General features: G+C 54.9%; 1 long non-coding RNA gene across 1 annotated transcript; it reads left to right on the top strand.

Moving 5' to 3' along the window:
- Positions 1-4,643: 4,643 nt before the first annotated feature.
- LOC140602117 (uncharacterized) lies at positions 4,644-9,647 on the top strand. Its single transcript, XR_012005117.1, has 2 exons — positions 4,644-4,790; positions 8,880-9,647. It is a non-coding gene; the product is annotated as an uncharacterized lncRNA (long non-coding RNA).
- Positions 9,648-14,294: the final 4,647 nt, after the last annotated feature.

Here is a 14,294-nt window from a genome sequence, read left to right as displayed (position 1 = left end):
GATCCGAGGGCCTGGGGCTCTCTGGGGCCCTAACCATGCTCCACAGCACTGGGGGTTGGGGTGGGACCGGGGGCCGAGGACTCGTAGTCACCTTGCCCTCTTCAGTGCCAGCGAGCTCACAGCTCGAAGAAGCAGCCCTTTGTGTTTTTGGAAACCAGTGTTTCCGAGAAAGAACAATAAGGTGACAAACTCCTATTCATCCCACAAAGCCCAACTCCTATGTCACCTTCTCATGGGATGTGCCTCACAGCTCGCTGCCTAGAGACCCGTCATGGGGCCGAGCCCACCCTTTGGTGACGTCGGGGTACCCCTGTGTCTTCTTCATGAAACCGGGTGTTTCTTGAGGGTGGGGCAAATATCCGATTCATCTCGGTGTCCCCAGGCCTCGGCATGGAGTGACCCAGAGTGGCTTCTGAGTGATACGGATCCTTGGGACACTGAGACTGGGCCCGGGGGCTGGACTTGGGTGAACCACGTGCTCCGAGCCCGGGATCCCTAGGGCTCTAGGTCTCGGCCAGTCAGCGGGTGAGCACCGTGGGCCGAGGCCTGGTCTGGGCGCAGCCGGCCCTGGGACCCTGGGAGGGCGACCGACACGGAGGTGCCGGGAGCCCTGAACGTCTGAAGGAGGGACGTGGCTCTGACAGAGGGCCCCCGGCCTGAGAAGGACAAAAATACAGAAATGGCCCTTGGACAGCGTGGGCCGCCTCGCCCTCCCGGCTGGCCTGTCACCACGCATCTGATGAGGTCTGTCTGTCTGTCCTGTCTTTGATCCCGTCCTATAGAGATTCCTCTAGCCCCGGTCCTGAGCCTAATGAATGTGACATTCAGAGAAAACGTCTCCGGTAAAGGTCACCCGAGGGAGGTGGCGTTCTCGCTGGCAGCACCTGTCCTTCGAGACGAGGTGCCTGTGCTCCCGTCCCTCGAGCTGCCCATCCCCACCGGCTGCCTCGTCTCCACAAACCCCGCATCTAGAAAGGACCCGCCTCGTTTGTCTGCTCATGGCCCCCACAGGCCATCAGGACGCAGGGATGTCCTACCTGGCGGGACACCCGGGAGGGCGGATCCCGGGCACAGCCACCCTGAAGTCATGGCTCGGGGGTGTCTCTTCGGGGGCGGGAAAGAGGGGCGGCGGCCAGGGAGGCCGAAGCCCGCAGTGAGAAGTCGTGTGCTGCGTGCTCAGAGCCCTGCGTCCGTCCGGAGGACAGTGGTGAGTGACGCGGAGGGAGTAGGCAGGGAGATGCGTGTGTCTCGGAAGGGCCGCTCGGGCTGCAGGGTGGAGGGTGGGGCAGGGGGAGGCGAGAGGAGAGAGGCCTGCGCTGGGCAGTGGCCAGGCCAGGGGAGAGGCAGCAAGGGAAGCGGGGGGCGCTGCTCCGGCTGCGGCCGCGTGGACCAGGTGGGGGCCGATGCTCAGCTGAGCCGAAAGGGGCAGGCGGGGCGAGGAGGGTGTGCGGGCTACGAACACGCTGAGTGTGATGGGCGTGGGCAGTGGGTCGGGGGCCCGAGGCAGAGCGTGTGCAGGGTGGTGGGGGGATGGGGGGGCAAGGAGACGAGCAGACGCCTGAGCTGAGGTCGCTGAAACCGTGCGTGCAAACTCGGTTTCCCGGGGCCGTGTGCAGCCGGAGCAGGGCCAGGACCTCGGACAGCTCCACCAGGGCCTCCGGTGGGAAGGGGGGCCGTGCCCCAAGGGTCCCCGGGACGGGTCACTTGGAAGGGGCAGGGGCGCCAGGGCCACCCCTCTCCACCCCCAGAGGTAGCACTTGCTCTTCTCCTTTTAGTGACACTCGCAAAATGACTCGCCCGGGAAGGTGCGGGGTTCAGACCTGCACCGCTCAGATTCCGAAGGCCTCGCAGCCGCTGGCTTCTCTGTTCCCTCGAAGGCCGGCACCTGCAGGCTCCGCCCCGGCTGGTCCTCCGTGCGGGCGCGCTCCGGGAAGGCAGGGCGTGGGGACGCTGCCACTGGGGCTGCCACCTGTCTTGGTCCTGCTGCTCCTGCCCGTGTTCCTGGGCAGGTCCCGCCCATTCTGCCCCCACCTTACCCCGACTTAACCGCGCATGACCATGCCTTCTGCCTCAGTTTCCTTGCTCTGCCCTCTAATTCCCAAAGGGACTGACTGCCAACCTAATAATTGCTAGCATTTCGACGGTTCCTCCTACTTTCTAGGCTCTCCAGACATCAGTTCACTCAATTCTCAGCAACTCTTGAGGTAGGATACTCTTATCCCCATCTTACAGATGGAGAAACTGAGGCAGTGAGAGTTTAGAAACCTTGCCCCAGCCTCGCACAGCTGGCCGGTTTCAAAGATCCAAACCTAGGTAGCCCGTGCTTTAGCTATTGGGAGCTCGAGAGCCACTCTACGCCCGTCCTCCTCGCCCCTGCCTCTCTCTTCTTTAGATCCTATCTCCTTCCATCAGTGGATGGATTACCCAGCACCATGAGCTGGGCGGCACCTGCCAGATGCCCCCACTGCGGATGGTGGTGATGGCGACAGGAAGACAGGCTGCCTCTTCTCTCAGAAGGTCGTGTCTCTGACTCCCCTTGGGGGGCAACGGTGGTCTTTGATGATTGGTGATCGTGGACTTGCCTTGGAGCCGTCAGCTCTTGGTGTCTCAAAGAGAGTTGAGGGGGGCAGTTCTAGGGCCTGGGGTCTGCGGTCTGAGCGCCGTGGTTCGGGGCTGAGGGAATTGGGCACCTGGTTTCTCCGTCAGGCCTCTGGTTCCTCCTTCGTGAAATGGGCACAGCGGTAGCCCCCGGCCCTGCACACAAGGATGGTAGTGAGAACCTGCCTGTCGACGCGCGGAGTCTTGTCGGTGTGTTTGCCATTAGGAGAGATGTTACCCCAAGCGCCAGGAGGCCACGTAGGACGTGGCGCTGAGCAACGTGCATGGTCATGACAGTCAGGAAGGGTTTGAATCTTGCCTTTATTATTTCTTCTCTCAGCCTCAGTTGACTTGATTTATAAAAAGAGGGTCATGGGCGTACGCACCTCATGGGTGCTCCTTTCAAACCACAGCGGTACAGACCCTTCCTTCTTTTGGGAAAGAGACAAAATTTTTCTCAGGGATTGATAGACCTATAGGTCTTGATGTTCAGCAATATGACTTGATGGCTGTTTTTGGAGGGAAAATTGTTGGCCCGCCTCACCCCGCTCGAGGGCCTGGGCTCAGTGGGCGGTGTGTGACCTTGCCCGGTCCACAGTAGCAGGCGCCCTCTCCACCCCCCGGCAGCTGGTGCCGTCCTTCTGCGGAGTCCCTGCAACCCTCCGACGGGGGCTTCCCTTCACTCCTGGTGCAGCTCGGAGCAACCCTCAGCTAGTACGGGACGGAAGCTGGAAGCTAAATACAGATTCTTTGACTCTCAGGTGGGCCCCCTGGGGGTGTGTGTTCCACACCATCTCCCCAAGGTCTCCAACGGGCTTGAACCCCAGGTGTCCATGCTGTTCACACTCAGTATTGGCTTCCTTTCCTCTCCATCTTCCCCATTCCCTTATCTCTGTGTCCTGGGAGCACTTCCCAAGCGAACCACCTGCACCCCAATCCTTGTCTCACCGCTCCGCTTCTGGGTGAACCCAGCTCGGGACGTCCAAGGTGACGGGTACTTCCCCAGGATATGAGAGAAGAGATGGAAGGAGGGTTTTGAGAGACAGGGAGTTTGAGCAACTTGGTGAGAACCAACCCATGGGCTTGAAGATGAAAGATGGCGGTGAGGGGTCACCAGGAATGGCCGAGGTCAAGAGCATTAGCTCACTTCTAAGTCGCGACGTCCTGTGCCATTGCTGTCATGACCCTCAGACCTTCAGTAAAACTCCCTGGTGGAACAGCATGGCCCTCATGGTTGCTTTGGGGCATCGAAGGAAAGGCTGTAGAGTCCTTTGGGCTGGCTCAGGGTGGCGAGAAGACTCCAGGAGCAGGATGCAAGACCCAGATGAGCTAGACTTCAGCCGAGGGATGTCTAGGAGACACCCAAGTCCTTGCAGGTGGGGTTGGGGTCTGCAGTGGGACACATGCTGGGGCCATTTCACTGACGTTGTAAGGGAAGGGTGACTCTACAAGACTGGAGATGTGGGGACATCCAGGTGCCTGCCAACGTGAGGCTACATGTGGGCAGCACCCACTGCAGTGCCTGGCTCATACCCATCACCCAGGAGATGGTAGACAGGGCCCTTTCTGAGGATGGTGGTGTCCGGTGCCAAGCAGGCACTCCCAAGAGCGGGGAAGCTGGGCCTCATAGAGCAGAATTGGAAACAGTGGGGCCAACCAGGCAGGTGGAACCCCATCCCAGGACCTGTCCTCATCAGATGCCCAGGAGACCTCTCCATGCCTCACTTTCCCCTTTGTTGAGCAGGAAACCCCAGCACAAACCACTAGTTCCCCCAGTCAACTTTTTTGGGATGCCTTTCATTCCAGAGCATTTTATTCCTAATTTGTGGCTGGACGTAGACACTATGAGGCAGGAATCCTCTGGTTTGTACGGCCAGAACCAGCATAGCGGGCCCGGGGAAGGTGCTCACTAGATATTTGCTTGAGAAATCAGTAAAGATATTTGTAGTTCTAGAACAAAGGAGTAAACCTGGACCCTATCTGTGGCTTCCAGGGCCCATGGGGTCTCTGAACAGCCATCTCTCTACCTCTGCCTCCAGGTGAGTCCTCCACCTGCTTAAAATGCAGACATTCCCAAGTCCTGGCTCAGCTTTCCCCCTGTGTGACGGAGAAGCAGCAACTGTGGGGATGCCAGTGTGCGTGCGCCACGTGGACAAAGGGCAGTGTGGGACATAAATCTAGAAAATTGGAAGGTGAGTATTCTTTGTTCTCTCTCTCTCTCTCTCTCTCTCTCTCTCTTCTTTCCTCCCTCCCTCCCTCTCCATCCCCCCACTTTCTTCTATAGGTTTTCTCTGAGCTTTTAAATGCTAATGAACATGGCATATCTCCAGGAGGAAGGGTCTACAGCTGCAGCAGGTCCCAAATGTGTTTGTTCCTAGAGTGTATTGATTCATGGATTTTACATGGCAAATTTGGGATTCGTGTTTCCCAGGAAATTCCTGGGAGAATGCTGACCTACAGAGTAAGGTCCAAGTTTCTTGACTCTATTTATTATTATTATTATTATTTTTATTCTTTTTATTGGAGTTCAATTTGCCAACATATAGCATAACACCCAGTGCTCATCCCGTCAAGTGCCCCCCTCAGTGCCCATCACCCAGTCACCCCAACCCCCTGCTCACCTCCCTTTCCACTACCCCTTGTTCCACTCTGTTTAAGGTCTTTAGAGATCTGGGTCCTGCACTTCTCAGTTTCCCACCCCCCTTGGCCCACACCCTATTACTCTGCTCCAGACACTATGGTTTTCTCACCACCACATACTCTCTCATGCCTCCATTCCCTCTGTTGGGATGTCGGTGACCCTGTTGTCTGCTGGCTGAGCAACCGTCGAGGACCCAGGCCAAATACCACTTCCTCCTTGAAGCTCCCCCCAGACCCTTCACCTGTGTTCTCAGAGCCCCTGATACATTGTTCTTCTAGCAGAACATGGCCGTGATCATCTAGAAGGAGCTGTGATTGTTTCTGCCTCCTTTTAAACTCTCCGGGGTCAAAGTCCAAGTCGTGTATTCACAGTCGTGTCCTTAGTGATCAACGCAGGACCTATCACAGAGTGGGAGAGCACACATATTTATTTGTGAATAATGGCATGAATGAGGCTGGAAATGGAAATGTTTCCAGTCTTTAAAATGATAGAGAGAGAGAGAGAGAGAGAGAGGTGTCCCAGGCTCCTTTGTCAAGATCTCTACTCCTCAATCCTTGTCTTCTGCTTCTATAGTTAACCCCATCCTGAGCAGCAGGAAGTGATATGTACCATGCTGGCAAGTTTCGGTTTTTTATCTTGCCAATAAAAAGTGCACGAGAGGATGAGGGGTGGGCTGAAAATGGGGAGTGAGTGAGGCTCAGGGGTGGATGTTGCACATAGTGTTTGCCCTAATCAAGGTCATGGGCTAGATTCCACTGCTCGCTCTGGAAACTTCCTTTTACTTGACCTCTCGCTGGCATTGAGCAGAATTGCTCACTCTCTCCTTCTTGAAGCATCGTCTCCTCTTGGTGTCTAGGACACCACATCCAGCTCCCTAGTCCTCCTTCCTGCACTGAATCTCCAAATGTTGTAGGGTCCAAGGGCTCAGTCCTGGGCTCTTCTCTATATGCATTTTCCCCCAGGAGATACCATATACTCCACTGTTTTTTTTTTTTAAGATTTTATTTATTTATTCATGACACACACACACACACACACACACACAGAGGCAGGGACACAGGAAGAGAGAGAAACAGGCTCCCTGCAGGGAGAGCCCAATGTGGAACTCGACCCCAGGACCCTGGGATCACGACCTGAGCTGAAGACAGATGCTCAACCACTGAGTCACCCAGTTGCCCCCTACTCCACTGGCTTTAAGTATCACCTCTGTGCTGCTATCTCCTGTCCTGCCCTCACCTCTGAGATCCATGTACATTTACCCCAAAGCTCCACTGGCTGTCTAAAGGCCTCTAAACCTACTGGGGCCAAAGTAGGATCCTTGTTTCTCTCTACCCCAAATAGCTTTCTTCTTTGGTCTTCCCATTTCAGAAAATGGCGCCATTAGTTGTTCAAACCGAAAACCTTTCAGCAAGTCTAACTGTCAGTAAGTCCTGCATAGTCTATTCCTAAATATAGTGAGATCTATACCTTTTTAGCTATTTCCTCTACAATCATGCCAGCACGCTCACCTGGACCATTGCAATAGCGTCCAAACCAGTGTCTCCACTTCCTCACCTGCCCGACACTCCTTCCCATTGCTGCAGACCAAGCTCATGGGAGTTATTGCAAGAGTGAGGGCTTTGGAGTCAGATGTGGGTTTGCACCCTGGTTCTATCACGTATTACCTGTGTGATCTTGAAGGAGTGACTTAACTTCTCTGAGCCTCAGTTTCTCATCTGGGTAATAAAGGTGAAAGCAATCAACTTGCTTTGGAGCTGAGGTGTCTCCAGGGTCCTCTCTCCTATGGTTAAGATGATGAGGTGGGGTTACGGGCTAGACTTCTTCAGTATGATTCCCCCAGGAAAACCCAAGATCAGACTAGATATTCTGGGAGAATTGCATTTGGAGATATGCACGTGCTAACTCGTGTGACCATGATAGTTGTATCTGCTAAGTGTCAAGCCCGGCTTTGGGTAATTACATACGTTGACATATGAGATTTGAAACAAGCCCTTGAGGGCCACTTGATTGGCTCAGTCTGTAGAGCACATGACTCTTGATCTCATGGTTGTGAGTTTGAGCTCCATGTTGGGTGTAGAGCTTAAGAATAAAATGTTTTTTTTTTAAAAAAGAATAAAATGTTAAAAAAAATAGTAAGTGGGATGCCTGGGTGGCTCAGCGGTTGAACCTTTGGCCCAGGGTGTGATCCTGGAGTCCTGGGATCGAGTCCCACATGAGGCTCCCCACAAGGAGTCTGCTTCTCCCTCTTCCTCTGTCTCTGCCTCTCTCTCTATGTCTCTCATGAATAAGTAAATAAAATCTTAAAAAAACAATAAGTAAAACAACCCCATGAGATATAGTCAAGCAGGAGAGTCAGAGTAGTTACACACTTTGTAAATAGCACAGTCAAAATTTTGACCCTTGGTTCCATTCTTTGACCTTAAGGAAACTTGGGCTTTCACTTTGCAAAACCAGAGGAGCACGGCTACAGCCCTGCCCACCCGGGGGTGGTTTCACTCAGCAGACAGAGCCTGGACTCGGAGTTGGCCTTGGGTTTGAGTCTAGACTCTGCTGCTCCGTGAAGCCACTAAATCTCTCCAAATCTCTACTTTTACCTTCTGAGAAAAAAACCCCACAAAGAAACAGAAGCATGAAGACAATAGCAGTTAAGTCATCGGGTGGTGTGGAACCCGATGCGATATTACGTGCTTGAATGCTCTGTAAACTATAAACACTTGAATTATTGCTTCCTCACCCATTAAACTGTGGGCGGAATGGGTCAGAGGGGCTGCTCTGGGGGCTGAGTCCTGCGTCTCGGAGCGCTGTCATACACCTGTGTCACCACCGAGCGCGTCCCTGACTTCTCGGTCTGGGCTCTAGCTTTTGCTCACTCTCCACTCAGCTGCCTTTATGTTCTTTTTTTTTTTTTTTTTTTTTTTTTTTTTGCCTTTATGTTCTTGACTCACTTTCTCTCTTGGGCGACTTGGTTCTCCGTCCTTATGTTCTTCTATTCTAGCCTCCTGGAAAACCTGCCTAGAGGTTCTCACTTGGAAGGAAACATCTGTATATCCGACTCCCAATTTGTATTAGTATTTTATTCGCACCCAAGGGAAGAGGGCCGTATTCTTAGCCCACGTGTAACGGTGAAAACCTTTTTTTCTTTCTTTCTTTTTTTTTCTTTCTTTCTTTTTTTTTTTTTAGTTCCTACTTCCAGATATAAGTTTCTTACTGGGATAAGGTTCTGAGAGCTGCCTCTGTTCAGACCCTGTGTCTTTCCTTCTGCTTCCTCATTTGGGTCCCTAGGATGTAGCCCCCAACCCACCCTGGCCCCGTGGAGCTGAGCACATGATGGCCTGTGGCCAGTGGGGGGCAGCAGAGAATGAACTAGAAGGGGCTCGCACGAGTACAGGTGGTTCTGTGGTTGCTGGTTGAGGGGCTGGGGGTGAGGGGAGGGTCTGGTCCCTGTGTCTGCCCTGCTCCAGGTCTGCACACCCTGGGCCGGCCTGGAATAGAGAGCGGTGAAGTGGGAATTGTCTCCAGAAGGCTGGTGGAGAGAATGCACCTGTACTAGTGCAATAAATAGGATGCTGGTTGCAAGTGACAGAGATTTCCTTTGGAACCAGGTAAGATGGTTTTTATTTTTAATTTTTTTCTCCTGTAGATTGGCTCCTTCCAGGAACTGGAACCCTTGCCACCAGCAACTTCTGCCTCACATGTTCCCTGCTTCACTGTCTTCCTTTGGTTCTGATTGGACAAAACTCAGGGGAGGACTTCTCATCCTCTGGAGTTGGGTTATGGCCTGCCCATGCAGCCGGGACAGGGATGGGGCTGTGTGTGTGGGGGGGGGCGAGAGCATCCTCTGAAGGCAGCCAGGCCTGCACGTCGGTGGGGGAAGGAGCATTCTCCTGATGAAGGGCCTTCTCTTATGGAGGAAGAGATGGGCACTGGGCAGACACAGCACTGTGCACCTACACAGCCCACGGGTGGTACGTGACACTTTCCCTTTGGCACAAAGGCACCCCCCCACGTCTCAGCTTCATGATCTGACCTTCAGGACCCAGGTTAGCAACCTTCCTCCCCACCTCCTTCCTGAAATGAAGGGTTAGCGTCCCAGGAGGACTGCGGTTTTTCTCTCCACCTTAAATCCACCTGCCTCTGGTCCATTCATAAGGATGGACTCTCCAGTAGGTGTAATGAAGGGGTCACCATGAGAGAGAGTCCTAGCTGGAGGGTGGAGTGGGGGGAAGCGGAGGGACCTCACCACCTCCCTGAGGTCTCGGTGAAGGTCAGCAATAAGCAATCACTGCAAATGTTCTACCCAAGACGCATCATCAAGAGTGATTCAGTCTGTGCCTGACATTTCCCACCAACCCTGAAAGCTAAGCCAGGGTTGCCTGGTGCTGCAATAAATGTCATCATTTGAGTGTTATTAGTGGTGTCTTCTGACCTACGGGGTCATCAGCAAAGCATGGATGGGATTCGTGGAGGCTTCAGGAGACCTGAGCAGTGTCCTGGAGCTGCCTGTGGAGGAGGAGGTGACAAAGGATGGGGGCAGGGTCTGCCCTGGAGCCATGGTGGTGGTGGGGAGATGGGACTCAGGGGAACTGGCTAGACCTGTGGGTAATTTGCACCCCAATTCCTTAAATGTGTAAAGTGTCTGCATGCACTGCTAGGTTTGTTCCCGTCTCACAGTTGAGGAGATGGAGGCTGTGAGAAAGAGAGAGAGAGAGAGAGAGAGAGAGAAAGTGATTTGCTTAGATTCTCAAAGTCAGTTGTCAAAGCTAAGGTAGGATCCAGGGCTTCTGATGCTCAGAGCAGGTCACTCTCTTTGGCTGGAGGGTGGAACAGAGGCAGCTGGAAAAGGGAACAAGAAGGCAGCTGATGGGACCGCATCCAGATGTCTGGGGACGGAGGCCAGTGCATGCAGCAGCCCCTGGGGGGTGTGCAAGGGGAATTCCGTAAAGTGAGTCATGGGTTGCTTTACTGAGAATGCTAGTTGGGGGGTGTGCATGCCGAATGCTATCGGAGCCCATGGGTGTGTGCTGACTTTTCCCATGGACAATTGCATTCCACCTTCTGGCACCTTCTTCAGGCCCAGGACTCTCTCCTGAGCTTCCAGTCTGCATATATGTGTAGGACACTCCCATTAGGAGCCCACAGTCCCCTCGGTCTCCCTGGATCTCAATCCCTGTTCCTCCATCCCCAAACTACTCTGCCTCCAGGATCTGCCACCTCAGTGAATAAGACCATCTTTCCTGAGTCATTTCAAGTCAGAAACTTGAGTGTCATCTTCAACTTCCACTCCCTTCTTCCCCACATCCAACATCGCCAAGTCCCCTGGACTCCTCTTCCCTAATGCCACTCGGATACATCCTGGCACAGCTTCTATCCTGGGGACCCAGACAATGGAAGCTGGGGTGGCTTCTCTAAGCACCCTGGGGGAGGTGGTGTGTCTCTGCTTTGCCAGAGCTGAGGGTGAGGCATGATGGGAGATGCCCCCATCGAGGGAGGGGCCAGCAGACTTGGCATCCTTTGGGGAGGGGAAGTAGGCATGGAACAGAACTGTTGACAGACTCCAGGCTGCTATATTGGGAAGATTTGACAACACACACAAGGAGAGAGTGAGGGCGCGTTGACGGCTGGTGAGAGGCGCGGGGGCCGGCTGGGGACGTGTCGCCACCACCCACACAGGAGGAAGTTGGGAACAGATTGCTTGGGACCCGTGCCAGCCTCCTCCGTCCGCTCCCTCTCTCCTGGTGCTGTCACCTGCCAAGCAATCGGGGAAGGGGCTGCCCAGTTGCAAGTGTATGTCCTGAGATGGGAATCCAGCTCTGCACAAAGGGACATCTACCATGGGGCTTGGTGCCCACATCCCATCCCATCCCACCTCATCCCACCCCATCCCATCCTATCCCATCCCATCCCATCCCATCCCATCCCATCCCATCCCACCCCACCCCATCCCTCCCATCCCATCTCATCCCATCTCATCCCACCCCATCCCATCCCATCCTAAGCACTCCGATCCTAATATCCTACACATTTATGTTCCCATCCTGTGTTGTCTCATCCAATCCCACCCCCTTCCCTCCCAGCCTCTCACCATCTTATCCTCTCCCACATTCAGCTGTATAAGACATTTCTTCAATTTTCATTCGTTGTTATCTCACCTTGAGTGGATGAAAAACAAGAGGAAGAGTCCCGTTTATTATTTTAGGTCTTGGGGCAATAATCACGCTCTGCTTCTCAAGCTGGTTTGGAACCAGCTGAGCACGAGCACAGGAGTTGGGCAGATAGAGTTGTGGAGAGTGTGGCTTGGAGGTGACCACATGGAGCCTCCTAAGCCCCTCTTCTCAACACTTACCCTCCAGGCACAGACGAGGGGACAAGCCTACGCTTGTCCTCTAGGGGCAAGCCTACCTCTCCTCTAGGGGCAGCCCCAAGGGGTTGAGGGATCAGTGGACATTCCGCATCCCTTCTGCCCGGTCTCCTGCCAGAAGGATCTTTCCCTCAGGCTTCATCAGGACTATCTGTAGTTCAGCATCTCCGGGTGCCCAGTGGATTGAATCTCCTGGCTGAGCAAGACCTGGCCGGAAGAGTAAAAGCAGAAATGGCTTGTAGGTGTTAGTACCCCCCTGGCCCGTCCTCCGCAGCCGGTGATACAGGGGAGGTGAGAGGACAGGGACCAGACTCCCACATCACTGACGAGGCCTTAGGAGGAAATAAGAAAATGAGAAGTAACCTTTTCAAGCACCTGCTGTGAGCACTCAATTCATTAAGCACATGGGGGTGGGCTGGGGGGAGTTGAAACCAGCCATCTCCACTTCCTCTAATTATCTTAGAGGCTGTCTGCGATGCCCCCCTCCTGCCCCATCTCCTGGATCCTCTAAAATGGGATCCCCACACCCGCTAGATCTGTTGCTGCTCCTGAGGCAGAGGGCTTGTGAGGAGACCATGGATTCCGAGAGATGGAGAGATGGAGAGCTGGCCAGGCTCAGCCCCCAAGTCTCCTCCCCTCACTGAGGCAGCACCTACTGGGGCTGGATCTCTGCTGGCCCCACCTTCCTCCCTGGGCTCCTTCCCCTCCTTGGCTTGGCTCCCTCCTTCATTCTCCCCATGGGGGTCCCACCCCCTCCTGGGAGTTCACAAGGACCCTATTCTCTGGGAAACTGCCTTGGGGGGACCTTGGCAATCAACCTCCTTTGTAGCTCGGACATCTCCTTTTCCTCCTGGCCTCTCAAATGACAAGGGTCATGAATGTAGTCCTGGAGCCTGGGGACAAAGCTAGCAATTACTGAATTCCTGGCGGGGAGGACTTGAGTGTGTGTGAGTGTGTGCATGCATGCACTGGGGGGTGGTGCACAATCTGTGAAGGACCCTAAATGGACCCTAAATGTGGGTCGTGAGAGGGGAATCCTGGGCTCTGACCTTTAGTAACCGTGTGGCCTCCGGCACGTCAATTCATCTTGAGACTCCATTGTCTCCACTCCAGTGGGTGCCTGTGGTGGATGTGACTCCTTACTGAGGGCAACCTGCGAGGTCAGAGCCCAACAGGAGCCCCGGGCGGTCAGGTGCTGTGTGATTGCCACTGTCGTCACCAAGTGGCAGTTGGCACCCTCATGGCTGCTGACATGTTGGAATGACAGCTCAACCACGTGCCTGGGGCAGTGACAGGGCTTTGGCTGGGGGTGTCTGGAGGGTCAGGACTTCAACAAGCAGAGGTGAGGGTGGCCTGGAGGGCATTTCATGGAAGGGCGAAGGCTCACCTAGAGGTTGTAGGCTTGAGGGGGCACCATGTAGTGGTAGGGGTTCGTGTGTATGTGACGCAGGAGGGGTCACCTGGGCCAGAAGATTAGCAGAACCGCACTTCAGGCTGGTGAGGGTGAAGAGCCCAAATTGGCCAACCTATCCTTTTCATAGATGGGTAAACTGAGACTTGGGGAGGGGCCAGGACATAGAGCTGCCAAAGGAATGGGGTGCAGCTCAGGTCGGAGCTCCCTGTCTCTACCTTCCTCCAATTCCCGAGGCCTTGAATGTCCAGCTAGAGCGCCCATCAACCTTGCTGCCCTGGGATGTCACCATTGCCTTTTGAGCAGGGGAATGAGGCTGACAGACGACAGCAGCTGGATCCGATTGCCTTTCCTTGAGCTTGGTGCCACTCAGCTGACACCGGGAGCTTCTGGCTGGTGACACAGACGGGCTGAGGTCTGCGGGGCGCTGTGCCCACCTCAGATCAGGATGCTGGCCTGAGCCATCTAGATGGGAGGCCCCCAGTCCTGGCCGCCTGTCGGGTCACCTGGAGAGCGGAACAAGGGAAAGGTGCCTGGGTCACCTGGGGGTCTCCCGGGCCCACTCCGCAGGTGATACTTTCCTGGCCAAGCTGGCCTTCGAGGCTCCGTGCAGGAGATCACACTGTCCCCACCAGGGTGGGGACTCGGGAGCAGGTTTCCCGAGAAGAACCTGCCGGAAGTGTGATTTGTTAGAGCTGAATTTCCATGGGAACACGACAGGGCAGGACGGGAAACACGTGTCAAATGCCCCGGCCGGTCCCTCCCTTGTGCACGTTTCCAATCACATGCCATCCGCCTGTCGCCTGTCGGAAGCGCCTCACCCTTGGGCTGATCCTAATGATACAGCACAGCCTGCCGTCCCTGTTTGCGGCTCCCTAACTGCCGTGGCCTGCGGGATGGTCATTAGCACCTTGACATTCGCATCTCCCACGTCCATCCAGCGGTGATTAGGGGCTGCGACTTGCCCGGTGTCCCAGCACGGGGTGGGAGGGGTCCCCAGGGGCCGGCTGCCGAGGCCGGAATGGGTGGGGGCAGCTCGTGCCATCTAATTACCTGGCTGCAGCCGGTGGGCCTGAGCCCCTCTGAGAGCCGCCCGGCCCACCCCCTAATCCTCTGCCTGCCTCTCGCCGCCGTAACGAGCCGGTGCCACCAGCTGCCGCGCGGCTAGATGGGACTAAGTTTAATTGCTACCCCAAATGTCAGCCCTTTCAAACCCACAGTATTTCATCACTTACCTTTAAAGAAGAGGGGAAAAAAATCAATTTGGACCGCGAGTTTCGGCAGCA

Source organism: Canis lupus, chromosome 13 (assembly GCF_048164855.1).
Source record: "Canis lupus baileyi chromosome 13, mCanLup2.hap1, whole genome shotgun sequence".
NCBI classification, from domain to species: domain Eukaryota; kingdom Metazoa; phylum Chordata; class Mammalia; order Carnivora; family Canidae; genus Canis; species Canis lupus.
This window is presented reverse-complemented; position numbering and strand designations above follow the sequence as displayed.